Source organism: Mycetomoellerius zeteki, unplaced genomic scaffold, assembly GCF_001594055.1.
Source record: "Mycetomoellerius zeteki isolate Tzet28-1 unplaced genomic scaffold, Tzet1.0 scaffold133, whole genome shotgun sequence".
NCBI lineage: Eukaryota > Metazoa > Arthropoda > Insecta > Hymenoptera > Formicidae > Mycetomoellerius > Mycetomoellerius zeteki.
Genome location: NW_017256266.1, coordinates 206,372 through 233,779, shown reverse-complemented (window position 1 = coordinate 233,779; position 27,408 = coordinate 206,372). Strand labels below are relative to the sequence as shown.

Here is a 27,408-nt window from a genome sequence, read left to right as displayed (position 1 = left end):
ATCACCCTGTGTGGTAGCGATCGGCAGTCGCCTACGCTATGTTCTTCCAACGGTCGTTTCGCGTATGACAGATCGCCCTCCATTATTTACCGGAAGGTAGCAACGGCAAAATTGTCCCATATTCTGTGATTATGTTTCCGTGACGTTGTTGCGCCGAAATAACGATCGGCGTAAATGCGTCGCGTTTCGTAGAAATCGGCGGCAATGGCCGGTAACGGTACCCCGATGAGAATCCCAACACGGGTCTTTCTGGTCTCGTTTTCATCTCGAGGACTCGCGGTACCGAAATTATCCAAAGCCCGAATAAACGTCCCTGAATAAAATCTCTCCGTGTAAAATGTCTTCGCGTAAAGATTATTACTCTGTTTCTTTTGGAACGGTAAGTACCGCGGAATTTAATATTGCGCTAAATAAATAAAAGTAACCGTCAGCGTATCAATCAATATTATATATGTTTATGTTTATATGGCGGTAAAACATCCGGCGTTTAATTGCATCACTGCGAAGATCATTTCGCGACGAGACGCTTCCGCTGCGCGGCTCCTCGCGATGTTAACTCTCCTCACGATTTCTTAATTACACTTGTACATTCTCCAACTCTCGTCGCGTCGGTTCGAGCGCCATCCGTCTAATCGTCCGTCCATCCGTCTGTCCGTCTAAGAAAGCCTTTATTGAACGCGCCACATTATCTGGAAATGTTCGCCTTCGCGTTAAATCACGGTCCATTAATCATTAATCCCTCCCCCTCACTCTCTCTCTCCCCGCTCGTGGCCGGTCATGGATTCTCGGGAATATTCCGCTACGAAGTATATGCGATGTGTACGTCGACGAGAGGGCAAAGAAAGAGAGGAGAACGAGAGAGAGAGAGAGAGAGAGAGAGAGAGAGAGAGAGAGAGATAGAGAGAGGAGGAGGAGAGAAACGAGCATAGTTGGATAAACGCGATTAAGAAGGCGCGGTTTCCTGCTGCCGGTCTTTGTAGGAGATTAATCACGGTCTTAGAAGAGCCGTGTTTACAACATGAGGAGATCGGAGGGGATAGGGGAGACCTCGTATAAAGGACCGCTTACATAAATACTCGCAATCGTCGTTAGCGCCGTAATAATTAACCGTCACTTTCGTAATACGAAAGCACTCTCCGACTCTAAACAATCACGTCCCAACCGTGGTTTCTCTTAGTGCGTTTCTGACCTAGTGAACGATTAAATCGATGGAGGAAAAAAGGGGGTTGAGGAGGAAGAGATATATCATATATCTCGCGGATAGGAAACGCACGTTCACGCACCAATGAAAATTCATAACAGGTACGTGCGAGAGAGCGTGTATAATCATACGTATGCGTGCGTGCATTACGACGCGTCGTAAATACACCGAGATACGAGATAGACCGAAATGCCGATTCGAATGTATCCGCTTTGCAAAATATTTCATGCTGCTTTGGTCGCGCGTCCATTTTACGCGGAAATCATAAAATTCGATGAAGTAACGAGGTATCAGGCGTCAACATAAAATTTATTTCTTTCGTGCTCTCGTTGAATTAGCGTTTAGATACGAGGGCAAGTTAATAAGGTTTTAGAAAAACATAGTAAAACACATTTTTTTTATCGATTCATTTTTATTTCTCAACATAGTCTCCTTTCAACTCGATACACTTGATCCAACGATTCTCCAACTTTTTCAAACCGTCCGAATAATATGATTTGTCCAATCCTTCAAAATAAGTCTCTGTTTCAGCGATGAGCTACTCTCTGGTGGTGAATCTCTTTCCTGCGAACCATTTCTTCAAGTTTGGAAACAGGAAATAGTCGCAGGGAGCTAAATCTGGCGAATATGCTGGATGGGGAAACAATTCGTAGTGGAATTCGTTGAATTTGGCCATCGGTGCCGAGCACGTGTGAACCCATGCATTGTCTTAATGGAAGAGCACTTTCTTCTTCGCCAAATGGGGATATTTTTTCTTTAAAATGTTGTTGAAACGGTCCAATAAGGCTGCGTAGTAATCACCATTGATCGTTTGCTCCGACGGAAGGTAATCGATATGAATTATACCGCGTGCATCCCAAAAAACTGTAGCCATCTCTTTCCGGCCGACTTCACGGTCTTCGACGAGAGTGAAGCTGGCAGCCAGATTTAGCAGCCAGAACGCTACGGCCAGGGCCAAATAGCATGCCGGGGCCCCGAAATAAAAATTTACAAAAAATTAATTGTAAACAAATGCTACGCTCAAAGCAACAACAAATAAGTCCTAATATCAAAGAAAAGCAATAGTATTAATAATAAAATTAAAATAAACTAATTATAATATTTGACAATCTAAGATGATAACCATAAACACCGAAGACAAACGCATATCCGTAGAGAGTTGAAAAAAATCATGGGCACATATTTTAATGAGTAAAAGACGACGGTGCATCGACCAAAGCGATGACGGTTGTTATTTATTTAAAAAATTAATTAACACTTGATTTAAATAGCAGCCAAAATCACACGCATATCCGTAGAGAGTTGAAAAAAATCATGAGCACATATTTCAATGAGTAAAAGACGACGCTGCATCGACCAAAGATGACGGTCGTTATTGTTTATTTAAAAAATTAATTAACATTTCAAGTAGCAGCCAAAGTCTTCTGACTTGCGGAGCAAATCTTCTGGCGGATCCCCTCCAGATCACCATCGCTATGAATGATTGACGATGAAACCTGTTCATCATATATTAATTCTTTGCTTTCTGAAAGAACCGACAGCAAAAGATGCTGATCGTCTTTCGAGTCTTTGCTCTGTGAAGAATCTGATAGCGAAAAGTGATCAGTAGTGTTCACATTGGGAGGAAACGTCGTTTCACTTGGTATATCATTATGAGGAGAAGCATATTCTGTAACAACATCCTTATCTTCACTTAAGCTTGAGACTACCGATTCTTGGGTTTGTTCAGGGACTGTACGTGAATAGATATTTTGAATGATGTGGTTACAATGTTGCCTAAATACGTCATAACATTTTTTCTGATGCTTTTCGATTGTGCGATCATCTACATTGCATAAAATAACGCGGCAAACATCTATCCATATACATTTAGTGGACTGTTTTTGCAAACGAGAAATAAAATCATCAATGTTGTCATCATATTTCTTATATACCTGACAAATAGCATTACAAATTGTATCAACGGATATAAGTGAATAGTGCGTTTTCATTGTTACTCAATAACTGCTTGTCTTGTTTTTCAACTCTCTACGGATATGCGTGTGACTTTGGCTGCTATTTAAATTAAACGTTAATTAATTTTTTAAATAAACAATAACGACCGTCATCTTTGGTCGATGCAGCGTCGTCTTTTACTCATAGAAAGATGTGTCTATGATTTTTTTCAACTCTCTACGGATATGCGTTTGTCTTCGGTGTTTATGGTTATCATCTTAAATTGTTAAATAATCAGTTTATTTTAATTTTATTATTAATACTATTGCTTTTCTTTGATATTAGGACTTATTTGTTGTTGCTTTGAGCGTAGCATTTGTTTACAATTAATTTTTTGTAAATTTTTATTTCGGAGCCCCGGCACGCTATTCGGCCCTGGCCGTAGCGTTCTGGCTGCTAAGTCTGGCTACCAGCTTCACTCTCGTCGGTCTTCGCCTTCTTCGGAGCTGGTTCACCCGGTGAAATCCATTGTTTTGATTATTCCTTCGTCTCGGGTGTGAAGTAATGAATCCATGTTTCGTCCACAGTAATGAATCGACGCAAAAATTAATCTGGATTACGTTGAAACATCTCCAAACATTGTTTTGAAATCGTCACACAGTCGCACCTATGGTCCACAGTGAGTAAACGCGGCATCCATCTTGCCGATAGCTTTTTAATACCCAATTGTTCGTGCAAAATTGAAATCACTGTGCCATGTGATATGCCTGTGGCCTCAACAAACTCGCGCACTTTCACTCGTCGATCAGTCAAAACAATATCGTGGACTTTATCGATGATTTCTGGCGTAGCAGCCTCAATTGAACGTCTTAATGAGGTGCATGACATGTGGATGTACGACCACGTTTAAATTCATTCACCTAATTGTATACAGTCGCAAATGCTAGTGCAGATGTGCTATAAACATTAGCCAACTCGGCTTTGATTTCTTTCGGCGTTAAACCTTTCATATGTAGATGTTTGATCATTGCACGAAACTCGATTTTTTTCCATTGTGCAAAAAATACAAAGGTTGTTCGCTTTAATCGTCTATAGAAATGAAACCACGCGATGAATTCCGTTCAAAATTTGACAGTAATCAGCTGAAAGATGCTACTTGTCAAAAAGTAATATGACATGACACTGCGAGTGCCCTCTGACAGATTTTCTAAGAACTTATTGACTTGCCCTCTAATTTTCTCGCGGTCTGCGGGGCCGCGAGTCGCGTAAGCAAAAAAAAAAGTAGATAAAGAAAAAGATCCGTGCGAATTGTTACGCACGTCTCTATGCTCCTCGCGGTCTACAACTTATTGTTACACTGAAACTTCAAGTACAAGTTTTTTTTTTACGGTACGCCGCGATCACAATTAACCACCGCGACGAAGCGAATAAACGCATGACATCCGCGATTAACCAGGTGCGGTTTCCGGCTAGCTGAGATCATTAACGATTGATTGAATCCTTTGGAAAAGGTAACTCGAGAAAACTCTATTCTTATACACATCTCTCGCGAGACGATATCTCGCAACGTAATATGCCGATCGTATCGCTTTTCGGTGTAATGTTCTCTGACAGTGTACTTTTTCTTACGATGGCACATATATAATAATATACACGTATTTTCTTTTATTTAATAACTTCACATAAATTTTGATGGAGGAATAATATTCTACAATAATTTTTCGTGTTATTTTTCAAAATATATTCTTGTTATTATTAGCCATATCAGATAGTTTAATTATTTTTACTGAAAATAATTATCTGTAGTTTATTTGCTTTGTACAGATCTTATAAATGAGAATATTTAAATATTTTACTTCAATTTAAAAGAAAAACAGCATATTTTGTGACACGTCTGGTACATGTCTGATATCTATAAACAGTATTTATATTTTTAAATTAACGATATTGTATGAAAAAATATTGCAAGGATATATTATATCGCTATCTCTCTGCCATAGGTTTTTGTCAGAGACGTTGTGACCTCTTCTATATGTATCCGTAAATATATGGAACCTAAAATATTAATGTTGGTATTGAATGGCCTACTCGAAGAGGTTTTCATGGCAAAACACATATACAGGGTGTCTCAAAAAAACGTCCCGCCCGGCCTCCTCATGTCCTGCTGCCGGCAGGACGGCCTACCGTCCCCACCGATCGCATGACGCGGCGGGCCGCGAGGTGCGGGGATGGTCTGGCAAGCGAGCCACTCAGAACGGCGCGCATGGGGAGGAGAAGGATAGCGCTTGAGCAGTAGGCTGGTCGGACGCTTGTATTCGCCTATCTTTAAACGTTAATATCTCGTTAAATATTGCGTCAACTGCAAAATGGTACAAAACTGTTTTGTTCCCCTTGATCCAATCTACGTCCCCATTGTGTTTCGATCCGTTTTTTTTAGACACCCTGTATATATATTTTTTATGAATATATTCAATTTATATTAATCTAACATCAATCTGTATCACAGCTGAGAGAGGAATCCATAATGTACATCTTATTACTATTTTCTTTTATTTTTTGTATGAATTTACTGTCTCTTTATAAAACACAAGTTATATTCTTACTTATATTCATGCGCAAAAATACGGTTTTATTGAAGTATCTAAAATTTAACTATATAATCACAGATCTGAAAATAATTTTATTGGACTATAAAAATAGTTATAAGGACATAGAAACTGGTTGTTAAAATGTCAAAAATTGATCATCATACTTGAGTTTCCTACATAATTATTTTCATAATATTGTACAACAAAATTATTTTCAAATTTATATCTGTATCTGTATCTGAATTTTTAGATACAGATACAGATATAGTTTTTAAATATATATTTCAACAAAATCATTTTTTCCGTATGGTGATTATTCATCTGGATGTCATCGTCTGAAAGTCACGTTATTATACGAACTGTTTAGCACCGATCGTTAAGCGATCATGAGTGATCAGCACATCAAGTAATTCGCCTCGCGCAGAATTAACAAGATGATTAACAAGAAGAATTGAGTCAGTTTCGCCAAGTCGATCGCGCAGTGATCTTCCGCTCTCCTCCTCCGTCATCCCAACATGAGCTATTAAGTTTTGAAACTGGGTAATCATTGAACTCCCCGTCCAAGATAGAACTCTCGTGTGCGTACGTACGTGCCGCTAGTATGATATATTCTTGGATGACGCGCGTTTTAGTTTCAGCCGACCAGTGTGAACCTCCACTCATAGATGCGTCCACACTGCAACGTAAGCGTAACGCAGAGGTACGAACTTGTGAAAATAACAATTATGCGAAATGCGTTGCGTGTCGTGCAAGCTACAAATTGTTCTATAGTCTCGAAACATAGTAGGTGTAGTAAGTCTTAAGCTTTAAGGAATTAATCACAGTCAAATGTGAGAAGAATCTCAACTATGATTGGTCAATTTTTTAGGCTTACTACGTGATTTAGCGGCTCATATTAGAATGTGTTATATTATTATTATTATTATTAAATAAGATAATGCGTTTCCCAATGTAAAATCGAAATTATTGTAATCGAAGTTATTGTCGAAATGATAGCGAAATTGTAGCGTATATTGAGAGAAAAAGCGAAAGGCAGATAACAGGAGAGAAATTTCAGCAATGGCGTTCATTCTTCGATAACCATAAAATGTAACATAAAATTATTGAGTATAGCAACGAAAACCATCTGTCTATAACTATAGTCTATATAGTATTATAGACTCTATAACCTATATAGTCCTAGTATTTGAATTCATCATCATAATTTCTGTAATCAATTTCAATTTAAATCTAACAAAACGATTATAACACAACCGATGTTATTAACTAACTTGTGTTCGTCATTGCTGATGCCTGAAGAAACACTTCTTCTTCTGTAAAAGAAATTTTCAAAACTATATCTCCAGAATATCATATGCCACAGGATGTGTTCTACTTACAACGCCATTCTCAACATAATTCTCAAGAATAATTCGTGAATAAAACAGAACAGTGTTATAGAATAGAACAGTATCCTGATTTGAAGAGCGAGCTGTATTATTGAAATTCTCAACAAAATATGCCGATGTTTTCTCTTGATCTCGGCGTACGATATTCGGAAATATACCAGACGTAAATATAATCGTTTATGTTTAGTAAAGATGAATCCGTATTTATAAAGTATACAGCTGTTGAAGCCGTGTGTCATATTAATATCTATTTACGAATAGATATTAATAACTAAGGTTATCAAACCGGAGAATATGTTAATTATACTAATACATTGCACTCACGTGAAAGACGTTCAAGAAAGTAGCAAGTTACATCAACGAAGTTTAAAAAATAATCTCATATTTTTTTGTTTTTAAAAAGAGTAACTATATTTTTTACACGTATTAGCATTCAATAATAATCTTGATGTCAATTATATAATTCTCGATGTCAAAGGAATCTGTTTGCGTTCATCTTCTCCGTTCGATTTTAAAATACGCAAACTGTCTTGACACTTGAGACGAATGACATTTTTTTTTTGTTTTTACATACGTATATTTCCATTCAATACCAAACTCTGGTAAGCATCTGCTAAGCATGGCTTACGTGAACGTGCATCTAGAAGTATGAACGAAGTTAAAAAAAGAAAATGAAGGAAATTGTACAGCCCGATGTCGCGTTGACTGTTTGTTCACCCATAAAATATTTCATGTCGCGCAAATCCGTGAGCACATGCATTTTCTTTTCATTTCCTCTCCATAGCCTTAAAGGAAACCGGTAGAAAGCCACAGCGCGCACGTCTCTTTAAAAAGTGCATCCCGTGAGCGCATCGAGGATTAGGAACGGCGGACTTTCACGCGCGCCGATATTTTCTCCACGATTCTTTAATACATAATCTACCGGTGCTAATCGATACTCTTCTCGTTGGAAGTCTTTAACTCGACCGCTATCTTGCCAGATCGTTAGATTAGGTCCACAACCTTGCTTTAAGAAGCCTTAAGTCATAAAGTCGAAAGAGTCGATTAAGTGATAATAATTTCTGTCTTTAAACTATTTTTGCGCAGTCTTTAGGCTTTAACCATTAGACTTAAGCGAATTGAGCAAAACCTAATTCTTACGGCCTAAAAGCATAAGTTCTGTGGCCAATATATCGTCACTTACAACTTAAACCTTACGGCTTATGGCCTCTTAAAGCGAGATTGTGGACCTAGCCTTACATTCTTCTCTTCATAGAATAGAATCTTCAATAAAAATATTCGATTTCTAGATAAGTATAGAGAAATATATATGGGAAGAAAGCACGGGGGAAATTTGGGTCGATGTCTAACAACAAGAATTACAGTTGTCTTTCATCCACTAATTTCTGATTCTTGATAGATCCGGTTGCAAACTGCTTCTCTTTGATGAAATTTATGCAAGCACTGTTAACCTTTGTACGAATTTCCAACTTCTAGCATATTTGGTAATTAGGACAAATTAAAATTCTGTTGGTTGGAAATTAACGGACAAGTACAATTGAATATTATTCATTTGCATTTCATAGCTTTATACATAAAACTATTGTTGTTTTATAAACGTAGTTTACGTAAACTTCATTTAATTTTTGATATTAAATGTTTAAAGTCAAACAGAGTTACTCAGCACTCGGATTCCACTGAGTTTCTTCGTTAAATCTTTCCATTTTGTATTCAAGCACCTTGTTACTTTATGGCAGTAAATGTGTGCATAAATTCTATCTCATTGCTTGTTAGATATTATTCATTCCTATTCATATTCCGTGGAGCATATTGGCCTAATTTTTGTCTTATTCGTCCAATATAAAGATCAACTTTGATGACATCATAAAAAATCCGTCGACTACATTCAGCGTTGAATGTGACTAATTAATTCTAAATTGTATTTATTTAATATAAAGCTCATGCGCAAGAATATCAAAGATTATACTGGTCACATTTACGCTAATGTGGTATATGAATATGAAATTATTACTTTCTTTAATTATAAATGTGGTTCTATCATTTATAATAATTCGTTAATTAGTCCTTAATTTATTAACTAATTTATTACTGATTAATTTCTAACTATCTTAATTTATTATTAATTAATTTCCAACTATCTTTCGTTTAATTAAGCTTATTTATTTTAAATACAATAGAAGTTAAAATAAAGAATAATCTTCACGTGGAAACTATCTGTATAATGATGTTGAAATAAGATATTTAGTATAAGATATTCAGTTGTTATATCATATTTAAAATAATAACATAATCCACAATTGGAAATCTCAGCGAACCAACAATGTTATTTCACATACACATCAAATCACAGAAACGTAAGCAACACGCAAAAATAATATTACAGTTCACAATAGCGATTGTTTAGATTATGTCTTTAAAAAACGCAAATTTTCTTGTTTTCGCTTGATATACAGCGCTTGATATAAAGACTGCAATTTTTCTAAAATTCGAGAGTTATAGTTTTGAAAATTACTAGCAAGCTGCTCGAGTTCATTATCCTTATGCAATGCCGCGATAGTCATATTTCCAAGTGACATGTGAAAATCGCGAAGTCAGTGGCGTGAAATCAAAGTCGCGATATCGCCACCCACGATTACAGCGGACTTTTCAGCTCGCACGCTTGGCCGATTGCCGCGTACGGTATGATACCGCTCCTCGAGGGTCCGTTTTCTCGATCGACGCACACGATCGACGAGGAAGTAACACGCACCGTTTGTATACAGTGTATCGCGCGGTATCCATCAATCCACCAGCTTCTATGAAATCTATGAATCTCGCATTAGTGCTTCTGGATCGAGGATTCAAAAATGACAATCACTTCCTGTAAAATTTTGATGTTCAGCGATAAATATCCTTAATCCTCTAATTCGTCACATGTAAATCGAATTGACCCTTGCGAAAAATTTATATGCGTGTATTTTGCGAACAGTATCTTTTTATAATTTAAAAATCTAATGTATAAATAATGATTAAAGGGGCAATACACACTATAATTATCTTTTATGTATTTAAAAATATAATATTTATACACTAAATAAGCTCACTTATTGATATTTAGATAAAGACATATCAAAAGAATTACTCTCTGGACCTCAATAGATATTTTTGCTACTTACTTTGCTCAATATGGCAAAGTAGCAAAAAAAGTGTGTTAACGAAGGATTAAGTAGCATTAGAATGCAATTCGAAATCTTCTCTGTAAAATGAAATTGCTTGAGAAACGAAATTTCATCAGCTATCCGCATAAATCCCGCGAACTAATTCGCAAAGTCTTCTTTAAAGTCCGAGTTTTACGCAACGCTCTTTTCCTCTTACTCTTCGTTAGTCTGCCAATTTTTGTCGCTTGTAAATTCGAAGAAAACGTGCAATTTCTGTGTCGATAATACGACACGAACGTCAAATCGCACAGACGACTCTAAGACTCTAAGATGACATTTGCGACGAAAAGGAAATATTTGCGCTGTCTCACTTGTACTGTTTGGACGAAGGAATCACCTAATTTCCGTTTGTACTACGGTTCACCAAACACCCTATATGTATATGTATGCATATGCGGCACGAGGTCAACGGCACGTTGGAAAACAACCGCGCGCTCGCGGCAAGGCGCATACGTGCATGCGGTGTATGCGTGCGAGTACGTGTATATACGGCAAACGTCCGACGGTCTCGTCGGCTTGAATGGGAACAGTACCGTTTTCGAATTCCCTTTTGCTGCCATCCTTCCAGTGAGGCCCTATGCGAGAAAGCGCATTGAGCAAGCCGAAATCAATTTCTAGACACTATGCGTATGGAAGGTGTCTTATACCAAGCCCAGCTTTCACTCATAAATATTAAAAACCAAACTGAGAAAAAAATAGAAGCTAAAATAATCGGAAGAATCTAAAAAAACGTTGCATATTTAGGTATCATTAGCTCTTGCTAATGATACCTAAATATGCAACGTTTTTTTAGATTCTTCCGTTAGTCCGATTTTTAATTAATTAACTATTTCCTCTGATATATATATATATATATTATCCGAAAACGAGAAGATATTCGGTAAAAATATTAAAAATTAGTGGCTTTCGTTCTTTTCAGGGAAACTTATTCCGAAGCTTATACATAATGGAGAAAAACTGTTTTAATTATGTACAATATATCTATCGTGACGGCATCAATGTAGCCGCTATTAGAAACGTTTTCAGTGAAATAAATATGATATTTATGGTAGGAAACTGTGGTATGTTCTTTATTCTGCGTATGATTTTAACAATTGAATAATCGGTTCAGCCGCTTTCAACGCTAGAGATTTTCCGGGTCAATATTTATCTTTCCAGTCGTCCAAATATATCTCGATTGTTACACTTCGTCGATAGCACTTGATCACAATTGTGTCCGCGACGATCGCCGTTTCAATAAAATCGGTTTCCCCAAGCATGACACGTAAAGCGCTTCGGACTTAAGTACATTTAATTAAGGTCGACCGAGTCCGCTGCGCGGCCGACGTATGCGCGAAGAGAAGGAAAAAACAGAACGATCCACCGAAAATGATCGAACGCCGCGCCGTTGCGGCGCCGTAAATTACGGTTAGGGGTTAAATACCGTTACGAGGATCTTTTAGTACTTCACGTGAGCGCGATTTACAGCGGCCGAACAGGAGAGGAGGCGGCTACTCACTCAACAATCCCGCTTCTAGAAGGACCGCAGAAGGAACGGCAGCGGAGAGGGCTGACGAACGCAGTTGAATCGATTCGAAAAGGGAACTCAAGGAAGGACAGAGAGAGAGTTTGTGGCGAACAAAGAGAGAGAGAGAGAGAGAGAGAGAGAAAGGGGGAGGGAGAGAGAATTTTTTTTACCGTGTGGTGAAACCGTTCCCCGTCGAGGAGACCGATCGACTTTCCGTGCGACGACCCGCGCGGCAGTTCTTGGTGAACACGCACGACGTCGACGCCGAGACGCCGGCGATCCGTCAAGCTGATTCAACGATGTTCGCCGCACACAATAGTTAATTGAATCTTCGAGGAGTGATCGCACTGCTCGCGAATGTCACGCAACTTCACAGAATATAACAAAAGCATAAGATATGTACCTAAGCGAGGGTTTTGTAACCTGTATTTAACGAGAAATTAGTAGGGATGGACGTATTGAAAACGAACGATAATCGCGTAAATCTCGTTTTTTTGTCCTGTTATATTTTTATTAAAATTATAGGGAGAATGAAACGTTTTGTTTTATCGAAGGGAATAAGAATCACATGAAGAAATATCATCTTAGACCATTTTTCAAACAACGTTGAATGTTGTTTAAGATTTAAACAACATTCACTTAAACTTCCCTAAGAAGCATTTTATTCTTTTTACATCGCATGTTTGGGATTTGTAAAACTTCCAAATGTGTGTATCTATAATATAATTGATAATTCTGCGATATATTCTAATGTATTTGGATTTTCCTCTTTCGAGTTCGTAATATGAGAAATTATTCAGTGTACCGTTTTAAAAAAAATCCATTAAATGTAAATATAGCATATAATAATTAAATACAAATATACATATTACTAAAAAACTCATCGTCGCTATCAATATCGCAGTATGAAATAATGGTCACAAAATTGAAATTGTTTTCTCTCGATACGTATTATATTTGAATCTATCTCATAGTTATATTTTTTATTGCAACTCGTAATATAAAAAGTATTTTTTTATATTAATATATGTATACCTATATATATGTGTATATAAAACAGTAAAAACTCGCACATATTAAATTTTTGGAAATAAAGAAAAGCGATTTATTTATAAGTGGCATTTTTATATTTAAAACTAAAAATATGTGTATAATTTTGTTTTCCATTGTTGTAATTGTATTTTTTGATATTTCGTTTTATTTTATAAACAAATAATTAAAAACGTGAAATTTTTTATTTCTTCATATGAAATTTAGCAGCTTAAAATCTGATCAAAATTAAAAAATAAACATCATTTATTTTTGAGCGAACATTATCTAAAGTTTCTTCAAGCATACGTAATATACTGAATATGCATCTTTTTATACGTTCATTCGGATAATTTCGTGACGTTTGATTATTTCGGAAGACAAATAACACTAATTATATCTTGTATACGGACGCGAAAATACACACAACAGTTTGCGTTGAGTATTGCGAGGAGACGATTAATTGCCGAACGATAGCTCGTGATTTTGCATGCGCAACACGCACGCACACATCCACGTAAATGCATAAATACATACGCATGCAACACCGGCATATCTATGCACAAGTTAGACGTTGAGCGATCATATTAAGTATATATACGACTGTGTCACAGGTCATCGGCCCTTGGATATTCTTGGCAACGCGCGCTATCTCTCTCCTCTCTCCGCATCATCCTCATTCTCCTCCTTTTTTTTCTTCTCGCTCCCTCCTTGCGACGACGGCGACGACTCCTCCGGCTCTTTTGCTCCCTCCTCTCTGCCCCAGACTTCTCTTTTGTCTTCCCTCTCGTTGCGAGTACTTCGACAATTCTTTCTCTTCATCTTTGCCTGCTTCTCACTTACTTACTCCCCTCCCTCCCTTCCTCACTTTTTTTCTTCCTCACGAGTACACACTCTTCGATCTTCAATTAGTTTCTAGCAGATGCACTTCTAACGGCCTCGTCAACCGGAAATTATATGACCTCCCGGAACTCCAGTAGACAGTTTCTTCCGGATCGATCGCTTGTTCGCCGTCGGTTTGATAAATTTTAGATAATTGCCGAAGAACGATGGGTATCTTTGCGAGCAGTATAATATTCGGCGAATCTTTAATTTTTAAGGAGTACTGGAAAAGAAAATGTTTTTCTTTATCTAGAACGTGTTGAAAAGATCTACAGATAGATATAGTTTTAATCTCGTCATTTAATTATTAATTCAAAAAAAGGTCATATACGTTTTCTTCATAGCGTTTTAAATGTGACTTATTTTACGAGAGAGATATTGGAAACTTCTGCTGGAGGAGTGCAATGACTTGCTTCCAGTGATTGTGGTAATAAAGATTAAATTTATTTGATAGAGCGATTTACTTGTTCGCGGTACGATGTTTTACAGATAAAACAATTTTTCTCTCATTTTTCTCCTGTCAATGCCATTTCTCATGAACTTTCTCTTCTATACTTTTCTATATTTTATCCAAAATGATAACCTGATAATGCAGTACTACTATGTTTATTGGTATTACTATCAAAATGATGTTATTACTAAAGCTGTGATATATTTTCATTTTATCTGCTTCAGTAACGTTATTGGATAACAGAAACAGAAATTGATATTTGAGAGAGAGAGAGAGAGAGAAAGAGAGAGAGAGAAAGAGAAAGAAATGGAAGTGCAAAAGCCATTAATTGGAAATATATTTTTGACGCCGATTCCTGTATAAAAATGCAGAAAATCTGATCTCTGCAACGGCTACCTGCATCAAAGTGATCTCCACTGATCTACCAGGAAATTGATTTTTTTTCGGATAAATATGTGGGTTTGAGGAGCGTAGGCGCATTGTAGGCAGTGCTTACGGTGTTCGGTAGTGCGTCATCGTCGTTTCTCGCGAGGAATATTTAATCCGCTTACCAAACGAAATGAATTCAAGCTACCGCGACGGTTTGACATTTCGATTCGTAAGCGTTGCAATCGCATACAGATACCGTCAGTTATATCCTTTTTTTCCTTGCAGATAGTAAATGGTCGACAGGTTTTTATCGAATTAGAACGCGAATTAGATGGATATTGGAGTGCTCGGTCAACTTTTCTACTCATTTTCTTTGTAGACATGTTTATATTTTCGCAACAGTGATATCATGTCTCAAAATTAAGAGATTATAGATTATTTAATTTTAATATTGAATTATTGTTTTATTTACATGTTTTATTTACAATTAAGAAGTTTTTGAAATTGACCTGTTACCTTGTAACGAATGTATAAAATAAAATAAATTAAACACATAAATTTTACATAACCATCCAGTATCGGCTTATATTAGCTTGCATTTTTTTTTCTTATTTCGATACGCAATGAATATAATTTAATTGCTCTATACTAAATATTTAAAATAATTTAATATAATTTATATACAGGATAACAATTAAGAAGTTGATGAAACTATGTTTCTATGTAAATGGATGTTATTTCGTAATAAACGGATAAATTAAACATTCTGCAAAAAAAATCTGTCGCTTTTTAGCATGTAGTATAAAAAGAATATATATACTTATATAAACTTGTAAAAATAAAAGTTATAAAAAATTCAAAAATTTTTAGCAGATTATATAGTCACTGCTCAAAAAATCGGCCATAGCCATTTCTATATAAAAAGCTTTTCAAAGGTACAGTTACAGTTATTACTATTAGAAAAAATACTTAATAATTTTTAAAAGTGTCCTCGATTATTATGTTCAGATGATTATTTCAAAACCATACTACTATTCGAAACGATTTTACTGAAATATCTAAAAATTTAGGTAGATACAGATCTGAAAATAATTTTGTTGAATCATCAAAATTTTAATGTAAAAAATTCGAGCATAATGAGTAATGCCACAACAAGTTTTATATTCTAGCAGCCAGATTGAACATCCTACATAATTATTTTAATAGTCCAACAATATTTTCAGATCTGCATCTAGCTGAACTTTTAAATACTTCAGTAAAATCATATTTTAACTTGTAACTGCAGTAAACCATGCAACCAATCAAATTGTCAATCTTTTTCTTATAATATTTATTTTTACAAGTGCACATATATTTCTTTTGTAATACGTGCAATAAAAATAACGGATTTCTTCTGCAAAGCATGGTTATGTAAAACTTGTGTGTATTATTAACAATAATTGATAGTTAATTAATTGCATATGTCACTAATGTATCAAATCTGAGTTAGATATATAAAGATAATAATGATCACTTAAAGATATTGATTATGTATTACATAATATTTCACGTTTTGATGACATAAAAAATAAAAGCATAATATATCTATCTGAATAGAATAGAATATATCTACGATCGAAAAAAAATACTTCGATGCTTTTGTGTCATTTTGTATATCAGATAGATCTGTTTTAATAAAATCTCGCGCGCATAAGAATCCGTGCGTTCGGGAAAACGCAAGGTTTTTGCATAAATAGTAAACGAATATATGGTTGCAACTGCACATGCGAATTGCACGCGGATGCGAGATTTTTTCTTGCTCGGGGCACCGTTGACTCTAGAACCATCTCTGCATGCAGTGGCAGCCGTGTAAGAACGACAAGGTACGGTCGGGCGTGTGCAGCCGTGGAACAGTGACCCCCTGGACCAGAGATACAGTTATTGCGTTTACTCTCCTTCATGCTCGGCACGTAGCCGTGCCGCGGGCACGAACCGCGATACGCACCGGCGTCGCGCCTCGGTGCGCGTTGCACCGTTGTCCACTGTTGCGCGTCATTGCGGCAACATTCGCGCCAACGATCGTTCGCAGGAGAAAAATTCATTTTATCTCAGCATCGTCCAGTCTGAATAATGATGCGAATACGTGATTTTGCGTTCACATTTCGGCACTTAGATCTGAAGGACCCGTATAAGAACCTTCAATTTTTCCGATTATGAATTCGGCAGTTTATATTTGAAACCTTGACTTCTAACAGAACCCTAATTTTAAAGCTAAATGCACATTTTGCACCATAAACAATGAATTAATTAATTTAATTAGGAATGTGACTTGAGATTAAAATTAATAAATTGGATATCTTCTTTTTCTTTCTATATATATATATATATATACAAGGTGTTAGTTAAGTACGTTGTCATACTCAAGAGCAATTCTTTGGTTTATTTCAAGTAAAAAAGTCCATATAAACATGTGTTTTAAACGGCTTAGTTTCCGAAATACAGGTGCATGTTCGCAAATGTCTGACGAAACGATAAATTGCGTTGGAGATATCTTCCTGCATAAATACGCCTTGCTTCACGTGAGTTACCATTCGCACAACCGTAAACAAAGTGACAAAGTCACAAAATCAAAAATAGGCTTCAGTTCCGATGTTGCTGCGGGTCAGTTAGCTTGTATATACGTTTTCGAGCTAAATTGTTTCAGTCCAATCAAAATCATAAAGTGGACATTTTCAACAATTCATCTAATTGTTTTATTTCATCAGAAGAATTGAGGTCTGTTTTTGTTTTTCTGTTTTTGACTAGTTTTTGACTAGTTGTATCAAGCTGTATTTCTTTCAAATAAACAGATTATTACTACACGTTTAAATTTTTTTATTTCGGAAACTAAACCGTTTGGGACACATTTATATGAACTTTTTTACCTGAAATAAATCAAAGAATCGCTCTGTTGAATATGGCAACATACTTAACTAACACCCTGTGTGTGTATATATATATATATATATATATAGAGAGAGAGAGAGAGAGTGTTAGTTATATATTTTAGTTATATATTTTATATATATATATATAAAATAGATACTCTTTAATAATCGTTTATATGTAAAAATCAAAAAATTTAATGGATTATAATTAGCGTGTGAATATAAATCACTTATTAAATTCATTGTTAATTTCATTCTTAAGCTAATGCAATTGAATAGGATTAATTCTTTTTTTCTTTGTAAAAATTCATTGCTGCAATCGAAAAAAGGAATTTTTGCAAAGTAAAATTTTGTGTGAAACTGTTCTTCATAATTTAGTTATCCCGATCGCACAGGATTCCTTCACTGTCAACGAACTGTTTTACAGAAAATCTCGTGGACAACGAGGAACACTGCAGAAAACCCGTTTCGTTTCGCGCGGTTAAACGAAAACGAGCCTACTTCGGTACTCACAGCGTGTATACAACTAGGTACATACAGCTCGTTTGATCTGGACGTTCAGTCAAACTTGATTAACGCCTCGAAAACGAGAAAAATTATTCACTTCGTTCAAATAAAATTCAGTTGCAGCCATAAAACACCGGATCGAAAACGCTATAAAGCTCAACAATGAAAAACGAGATGAAAGATTAAAACAAACATACGTGGTGTGTTGACTAAATTTTATCAGATAAGATTCACTCTTTTTACCTGAAAACATGGTTGTTTAAAACGCTTAAAACATTCGAAATAAACTGATTGCTTTTCTTTGAACTTTGTCAAACTCCAGTAACACACGACACGCCACAGCTGGAAATTGAATATTTTTGTATGTAACTACAAAAATGGAATCACTAGCGACCAAAATGTTTTGGTCTATCAACGTATCGAGTTTCTCGATTTGGAAATAGCAACTCGTATCCGATTTTCCTCGACCAAAAAAGATTATTAAAATCAAACTAAAATTAAATGAAGCTATATTCTACAATGCAAGGAAATTAACGTTTGCAATCTTTTTTGTCTCAATTTAAATTTCGCTCTTTCTCTGAAATAATGAGGCCCCCTTTCTAAAATGTCTTGTTAAAAAAATTATTTTGGTGATATAATAGAAATGTTGAAAAGTAACCCTGAATTTTTTTACATTTTAAAAGCCTAGAATAGTAAAAAAAAACTTGGATAAAGAAAGTAAAAAATATAATTGCAAACGGAAGGTTAAATTAAATTTATCTTTTAATATTACCAATAAATTGTATAGATATTTTCTACAGCGAATATTTCTGCAAACTTTTCGTAAAATGCGATGTAATATAAATACATCAAATACTATAAACGAAGAATCCGCGTTATAAGAATGCAAGCTTGAAATTTAAGAAAGTTTAAGAAAACAATCTGCGCTTCTTACCATATATATATTCGATTACGGGATGTCGCGCGTCCAGTCGCACGAGGTAAAAGTTTCGTTGCAAAAGTTTTTCCGTACGCGCATTTCACGCGCGCGAGTGTCAGCGCCATTTCCACGAGGAATAGCAAAGAAAGGTGAAATGGGATGTAAAAATTGCAAAGTGCATGGTGGACCATATACACGCGGATCTGCATACAATCATACGTTATCTGATCGTGAGAGCTGCCGAGCTATGACCACTAGGCATCTATACTTTCTACTACGGCAGTTATTGCGAACTATAGGCGATAGCGAGGTGATAAAACCTTCGTGAGAAGAGCTGGACATACCGTGCCGTCCCACTTTCCGGCCGAGATAGCCGCAGAGATAGCTTGTCGTGCGCGGTCTTTAAACGCTTTTCATGTAAAAGAAGGAGGAGGCTCTCCCAGCTTGAAGCTTGCGTCATTCTCTACTTGTGCGCGCGTCGTAAGAATAGGTATATATGTATTTACCCTTCTTAAAATGTTATCAATGTCGCGATCCCATCCTAAACTTTGAAATATCCCTCGAGACACAGCCGGCGTAATACTTTTGTTACGCAGGAACAAGACATTCCTTTTTACGTCGGATTATCCTTCGAAGATAGTTCTTGATTGGGACGATCATCGATCGATTGTCGTAACTGTTGTCAAGCGACCTTATCTATTCTCCATTTTGCGATGGCATGGTAGTCTGGATTAATCTCCAACTTTTGCACGCGTCAATCGGCTCGCTAGTTTATCCTAGCGACCTTATCAGGTGAGTAGCCCAAGTGCCCTTCGACGAGCTCGACCACTTGCCCGAGGTTCAATGAACCCTGCGAACGAGTCACTGCCGTGTCGCCGGGGTTAATTAATTGAGGTTACGACTTTCTCCGATCTGATTTACACCACATTGTGTCATTCGCCATCGAGTTGATGAACTTCTTTCCGTGCTGGTTTCTTCGAGTCTGGACTCAATATGATGAAATGATTTAAAATCAAATTAACCTCAACATTTAATTTCGATGTAAAATTCATGGCAAAGCGTGGCTATCTTGGGAATAAATTCGTTCATAACCAAAGAAAGATATCCAGAGAAATACTCACTGTATTATGTATGAGATGAAAAAAGTGATGAAATATTTTGTAGCAAAGCTGATGAAGAATAGGAATCGAAGTTGTATTATAGAAACTTGATCGAAATTTTAAGCTTATTCAAAACTATATTTTGATGTTGATATTAAACTCTCACCTCAGCGTACTAAGATATTAAATGAAATATTACTAAGATTTATGTTACCGTTAATATTTTATTCTGTTCTTATCACAACTGATACTCTTATCCTGTAAGCGCAAATAATTAGGATAAATATAGATATAGCTTTTTATGTTAAAGATTAATGACATTTTAACATTATTGAAGTTTCAACAGCGAGGTTTTTAACAAAAATATTAGAGATCCTGCAACACCGAGATCCTCCGAGTTACTCAAATTTTGGAAATAATTTACGTCACGATCACAATAAATTATTTCCATCGATTACGTATTCAGTATTTTGCGAGAATGGTTTTATTCACATGAAGTGATCGTGGAAGATGCGGGAATCCAGTTATTAATTACGCATGTGTCTTCACATTGGTTCAATGAACTCAGGCAGGGTTAATTTGGTGAATTCGACTTTCTTTGGCGAGACTTAACCCGAGAGACCTCGACTTGACATTGAAACAATGAACTACGAAAATGACAAAAAGAATATAACATAGAGATAAGGCACACCAACGAGGAAATAATTTCAAAATGATTCTCACTTTTTACGAGTTTCGGATAATATAAAACTTATAAAATCACACTAACGCTTGAGTTATAAGAAATATGAAAATAATATCAGAAACAAAGCTTTAACAACATTATATATATAAAAGTGCTTTATAATTATATAATTATCTTGAGAGAATGAAGATTCCAATGTGTGTGTGAGATATGCTTATTCGGAAAGCCTACACTGAAAAAATAATGTTGCAGCAACAGCATTATTTTAATTGAAAATTAAAACTTATTGATTTAATGAAACAAATAAAATTTTATCAAAACAAAAGCATATCGTTTGTTTCATTAATAATGTTTGAATTGAATTAACAGAATTATTTCCAACTGAAATAATGCTGTTAATACAGCACTTTTTTTTCAATGTATATACATAATCGCAATACGCTTACAGTATGATTAAATTTTATTCAAAATATTCTCGTATATATTTTTTATTATTTCGGTATATATTCGGTTCGAATCAGTATGATCTAAACAGGGAAACGCTTTTGTAAGCTGCTCTATGCAATGCACATTCGAAGTTAATCATCAATCCAGGAGACACGACAGTCGCGTCAAGTGCTCTCGTAATAAATGCGGCGGGTGTGCGTCACGTTTCGCGCGTGCGAAAGCGGAAAAGGCGCACGATAGCGCGAAAAAAGCCGGCGCGTCATGGCCAGGTCGATGAACCCGCGTAGGATTAATTTGGCGTGCGTTCGTAACTTCCTTCAACGAGACTTAACCCCGCGCGACCCCGACTTGACACCCGGGTGGAGCGAGAGCAGATATAAAAATGTCTGAAAATGAATGCGACGGGCGGGGGGCATACCCGCCCGTCACGGCGGTTAAAAAGACGTCGTCGCAGCGTGTTTGGCACGAAATCTAGAATTAACCAGGGCCCTCTGGTGCGGCGAGGTGGTGAAATTAATTCGCGCAATCATTCACGCGTGATTGAACGGTCACGCTTCGCGGCAACCCCCTTTAGATTCAGATGCAAGTAACATGTGATTGTTACAATGACGAGTTGCATATGTATTATAAAATCATCGTACATCCTCGATTTATGCCCGTTTCTACCAATGTAGATTAACTTTAATCTCAGTTCAACTTACTCTTCATCTTTTTTTAATACTTAAAACTAAAAAAAAATGAAGAGTTAGTTGAACCGAGATTAAAATTAAACTACATTGGTAGAAATCAAGATAGAAATGGGCATTAAATCGCTTAAATTCGAGAGCATCGGTTTGATATTCTTGTACAAGCTCAGGAAATAATTATATTTTCCCTGTCACACGAACGCGCGCGTGTCGCATTTATATCTATTGTATGAACTGTGTGTTATTATGACGATAAGTCGACGATGACCCCGATAGAAATGCGATAAATATTATTCAAACTGGCGAAATCCTCGTTTCTCTTCCCCTTGTTTCACCCTTTTTGAAAGTTTTACCCGTTTTTATCTTCTTTTTTGCTTTTCTTGCTTTCATCGCTTCCTCCTGTCTTTTTATAACAGAATGTTAAACGTCATACTGTCACAAGCTGAAATGTCTGAAAAATGTAAAGAGGCGACGGTGCTCGTTAGATGCCATTATTATCGTAAAATTTTTCTATATGAAGGATAGAAGTAAAGGCAAAATGTACGTTAATATTAAATGATATTTTTTAGGAATATTATTACGGATTTTACATAAGTAAAAATACCGATTTTTTTGTTAGGAAAAAATCAGTTTTAAGTTGGAGATGAAATTCAAAATGATAAGAGCAACAATAGTTTTAAGACTGTATTTAAATATAATATATTAATATATGTAATAAATATATTTGTCATTTTCATTATTTTTTTACTATACTTAAAGATTTTATATAATTGAAAACATGGTAAGGGGTGAATGTCCCTCTAAAGTAAAGATTTTAAGACAAAATTATTTTTTTTAATTTTTTATTAATCCGAAAAATGCAAAACTCTTCATATTTTATATTTTGTAAGTAATCAATGATATCTTTCTTCAATATAACTATGTCATACATGGAGAAATCACCGAAATTAGCTTCCTGAAAAGATATGCTGAATTTTGAATGAACAATGTTTTTTTTTTCTATCTCTCGTTCTTTCTCATCGCACCCCCTTCCCCTCCCTCTTCCCTGCTCTTTTCTCCCTCTGGATACCGACATCCAATGAGCGGGTAGGTTCAACGAACCCGGGATGACGTGACATCGCCACGCTGGGAATTTATTATCTGAGCCCGTTGTTCAACGACCCTCGCTTTTTTCGCGTGCACCACGGATTCGAGCGCGTTCTTGGCTTAGTTTCTTCCCGATTTCCCCGACGCGCCGTCACGGATGACGTATTCCCGTACCGCGATGGATTTTTCACGGTGGACGTTTGTCGCACGTGACGCTTGTATCGTCGACCGAGTAAAGCTCTAGATATACCAAAGTAGCGCAAAGGTCCTCTATTTTCCACCTAATAACCATGGTTACGGTCCATTTGATGCTACAAATAAATGCTTCGAAGCGTCAAGTAGACCCATATCATATACTAATAATACCCCGAATAGAAAATTTGAAATTAGTAATAATGCACTGATTTACCATACTTTTAAAGAGTTTATAAAGAAAATATATTTAAACTTTACATAAACTCTATTTTTAATATTTCTATTGATCGGATATGTCACAATTATACATACGTTAACATACAGGATTCGTGAGTTATCGAAGTACAGCAGTTCCCATACGATTGCAAAATCATGCGAGGTGTGGTACAACTTGAGGATGGGTGAATCGTTTAGAAGCATTATAAAATTAATTCCCGAATTTAGAGAGAAAACTTTTTTTCTCTCATTATTTTATTCTAAAATATGATATTAATTAGTCATACTTACTTTAACAATAAAACTAGATTAATTAATTTCTAAATATATCAATAAAACTATTCTTTCCGTATAATAGGAATTCGGCTAATAAATCTGACTGAATTCCTACAAGTTTTCCTCGGTATCCTTTTTAAAAGTGAGATATTTCCCAATCGGATTCTGACGAGATTTTCTAACCAGAGATTTTCTAATAATAATTAGGGAAAACACCGACTGGAATACTACTTAAATTTCTACACAGGACGTGTAGAAATTTAAGGATACCCATCAGGAAAACTTGTAGAAATTCAGTCAGATTTAGACTATGACGGTCAAAATAGTCAATAAGAAAGTTGTCAATTTAGATAAAAGGATTGCGCTTTGGTATATCTAGAGCTTTAAGCGGGGAGCACAGACTCTCACATAACGCATACCACATAAAGCATAAGAAATTCAACCAATCAGATATCTTTATTTCATTGAAAGGAAGGAAATGAAGGATTTTGATTGGTTCATTTTCTTGTGCATTACGTGTTATGCGTTATGCAAGAGTCTGTGTTCCCCGCTTTAGGGTGCAGTCCCATGGAGCGTATCGCGCGTATCGCGCGTATCGCGGATCGCGTGTATCGAAAATCTGACCAATCGCGGACGTTCCGCTATTTTCGAACGCCGCCGTTCCGCCGAATCCATTATTGTAGCGTAATACGCACCGAATTTAAGTAAAATCGCTTGGTCTAAAGAAGTAGTGTCATATGGCAGCCCTCGAGATGTGATATGCGTAGAATCGCAAGATTGCGTCGAGTGTTGCAATATCGTTTTTGGGAAAGCATTGCCGGTTTCGATTGTGCCTTGTACGACTAGCTGCGTTTACCTCGTCAACGAGAACCTGAGTCATTTAAACTCAAAGAAGAAGAAGCTTGATCTGAAATAAAAAAGAAGACAGTGAATATCTTTCACGATTCACGAATTCACGATCTTGTTGCTCCAGTTCATTAACGAGATTATTGCTTGCTCCTTGTGCTAACCATCGTTCAATAGTAAATATTCGACTGACCCAATATTTTCGTTTTCTTCTATTAATAGGTTTGTTCTCACTTTTTCTTAATATAGAATAAAGCTCATATGTTTTAATAATTTTATGATATATTTCCTGCTTGATGAAAGCATTGTGGTTGTGGTCTAAACGTTTTGTTAATAACAGCAAAAGCAATATTGTTTTTTATTTCATTCTACACTTGTTAAACCATTGCGAATTTTTTAATTTAATAAATAATAATAAGACTCTGTAAGTGTATAAAACAAAATAGAATAATTGAAGGGCTAAGAGCCAGTTATGTAATAAAGAACATTTAATAAAGATATTATAATTAAAATAATCATGATTATAACGCTCCATTTCGACCGCGTATATAAAAATAATAAATAATAAAAGACTCTGTAAATATAAAATAAAATGTTATAATCATGATTATTTTAATTATCTTTATGTTTTAAATTAAACGTTCTTTATTACATAACTGGCTCTTAGCCCTTCAATTGTTCTATTTTTTTTAAAATTTAATTATATTAAATAAATTAGTATTTAATAAAATTTACTTACACAATATGATTATACTTTTTGCGGCTATCCTCTTTTTTCTGCGGTCCTACAGTAATTCGTTCGCAGAAGTCAGTTTTGTTCCGCTGTTTTCGATACGCGATAATTTCGTTCCTATATGGTCCCATGAAGCGGAATTAACGTAAACGGATCGGCGGTTTACCAATCATACAACTGTTTAGATGAAGGCAAATAAAGAAAAATAACGAAACTCGTTTTATGATTGACTATCCGCCTGATCCGCTTACGCGAATTCCGCTCCATGGAACCATAGGAACGAAACTTTCGCGCATCTAAAACAGCGGAACATCCGCGATTGGTCAGATTTTCGATACGCGCGATCCGCGATACGCGCGATATGCTCCATGGGACTGCACCCTTACAACCAAGTGAGTGAGTGCGTGCGTACTTTACGCAAGTATCTTTAAGGTACCTTTCCATGCAGACGCTCGACGCTCGCTTTTAGCATCAAAATAGGTTACGTCGAAATTTGTCGCTTGATATTTGTCAATTTTTATCACATGATCTGTTTTGACTCTAAAAAGGAGCGTCGAGCGTCAACATGAAAAGGCACCTTTATCGTCTTTAGTTCGTTACCACTATTTCCAGAATATAAACGATAAAAAATCGCGTACGATATAATAACATTTTAATCACAAGGAACAAATACAGGATGACGCAATTTCCGAACGCGAAAGCGCTCGATGTTTCATATATATGTATAGACAATACGAAATATTGAAGTGCTATTGCGTTTCAATACAATTTTTATGTCGCTTTGTGGAGTATTTTTCCGTTTATGAATTCTCAATAAACTGCATATATTCTTCAACATGTACATATACACTGATATGTATATACATATGTATGTACATATACACACAACATATGAAAAATTTTCACGTTTCCACCCTAAGGAAAAAGTTACATGATCGCTACCCAAATGATTTTAAAAGTGCTCCTTTAAAACGTATCTTAAAATTTCCCATAAACAACAGCTAGAAGCAAATTCCCTGAATTTCCCCCTAAAATTCGCACTGCACGAACATGAAATCTAAAAAAAAATCGTGATAAACGCATATCCCTGGTGGAAAAAATTTCACAAAATTAACAAAAGTATTCCAATTCTAGCATTTTTTTGTAGATTTTTGTAGAATTTTGTTAAAACTTTACAAAAATCTATAAAAAAATCATAGTATCGAAAATGAATGTGGTGTATCCGTGCTAATAAGAACTACCAGGATTGGCACTCATTAGCTATAGATCTTTATATTTTCATCTTAGGAAGTCCTTTAAAAATTCCCTTAAACATTTTGTCCCTCCGGTGGGAATTAAAACCCTCCAAATTTAGGGGAAAATCGTAACTTGGCAACACAGGGACTAGGTGTCGCTTTTCGGTACTTCTTGAAGCAATTTCTATTCATCACATTCAGTCGCTGCCCGGATCAAAACACACAGTCACATTGATGAAGGTGCAAAACCATGATAAAACGTGGCTGTTAGAACATTATACTTTAAAAACGTCTAACATACAGTGCAAACATTGTGACGAAAACGTAACGTATAAAAAAACACGTTTAAAAAAAAAATTAAAAGAGCATTTACTTAACAAGCATGGTATAGATAAATTTAATATGGAAGATAATGTGGAAGAAATAATCCAAAATATACGTTCAGAAAATATAGAAGATGAAGACACATTATCAGATAATCGAGGATCAACATATATAATAAATGTAATATCAACAGATATAAATGATCGACACGAAATGCACGAATTGGAAACGGTGCACTCAGATCACTTAACGACAAATCAATGCACGTACACAGATCAGTAAGTACATATTCAAAAACTCACAGAAAAGTACATACATTCTATATTCAATGCTATTACTTCTTGATCTATAAGAAAATAAGATCGATTTTCTTCTTAAATGAAAAATTTTAAAATCTAGAATGAAAATCTAGAAGAAATATTTTCTTGATGCTATCTCATTAATTTTCTTAATAGAAAAATTTTTGTTAGACACAATATTCTTCATCGATTTTTAACATCGATCTAAAGGAAATCTTTTATTCTATTCTTGCGAAAAAAAGTTTGCAAAATGTTATTAATCTTACATTTTTCGGCAACGAAAAACTAGGCTCGAAGCTCGAATTCTCTCGTAGAGAGAAAAATTGCACGTGTTTTCTAGCATGCTAAACACACTATGCGAATCTCGCATAGTGTGACCTATGATAGGTAGGTTTAGCATG

At 35.8% G+C, this 27,408-nt stretch overlaps 1 protein-coding gene and 1 long non-coding RNA gene across 2 annotated transcripts in view; one reads left to right on the top strand and one right to left on the bottom strand.

Moving 5' to 3' along the window:
• E23 (ABC transporter G family member E23) overlaps positions 1–27,408 on the top strand; it is a 149,662-nt gene that overhangs the window by 97,156 nt on the left and 25,098 nt on the right. The window lies entirely within an intron of this gene.
• LOC108731511 (uncharacterized) lies at positions 3,871–5,938 on the bottom strand. Its single transcript, XR_001937027.1, has 3 exons — positions 5,926–5,938; positions 5,576–5,578; positions 3,871–3,978 (listed from the first exon to the last, which is right to left on the bottom strand). It is a non-coding gene; the product is annotated as an uncharacterized lncRNA (long non-coding RNA).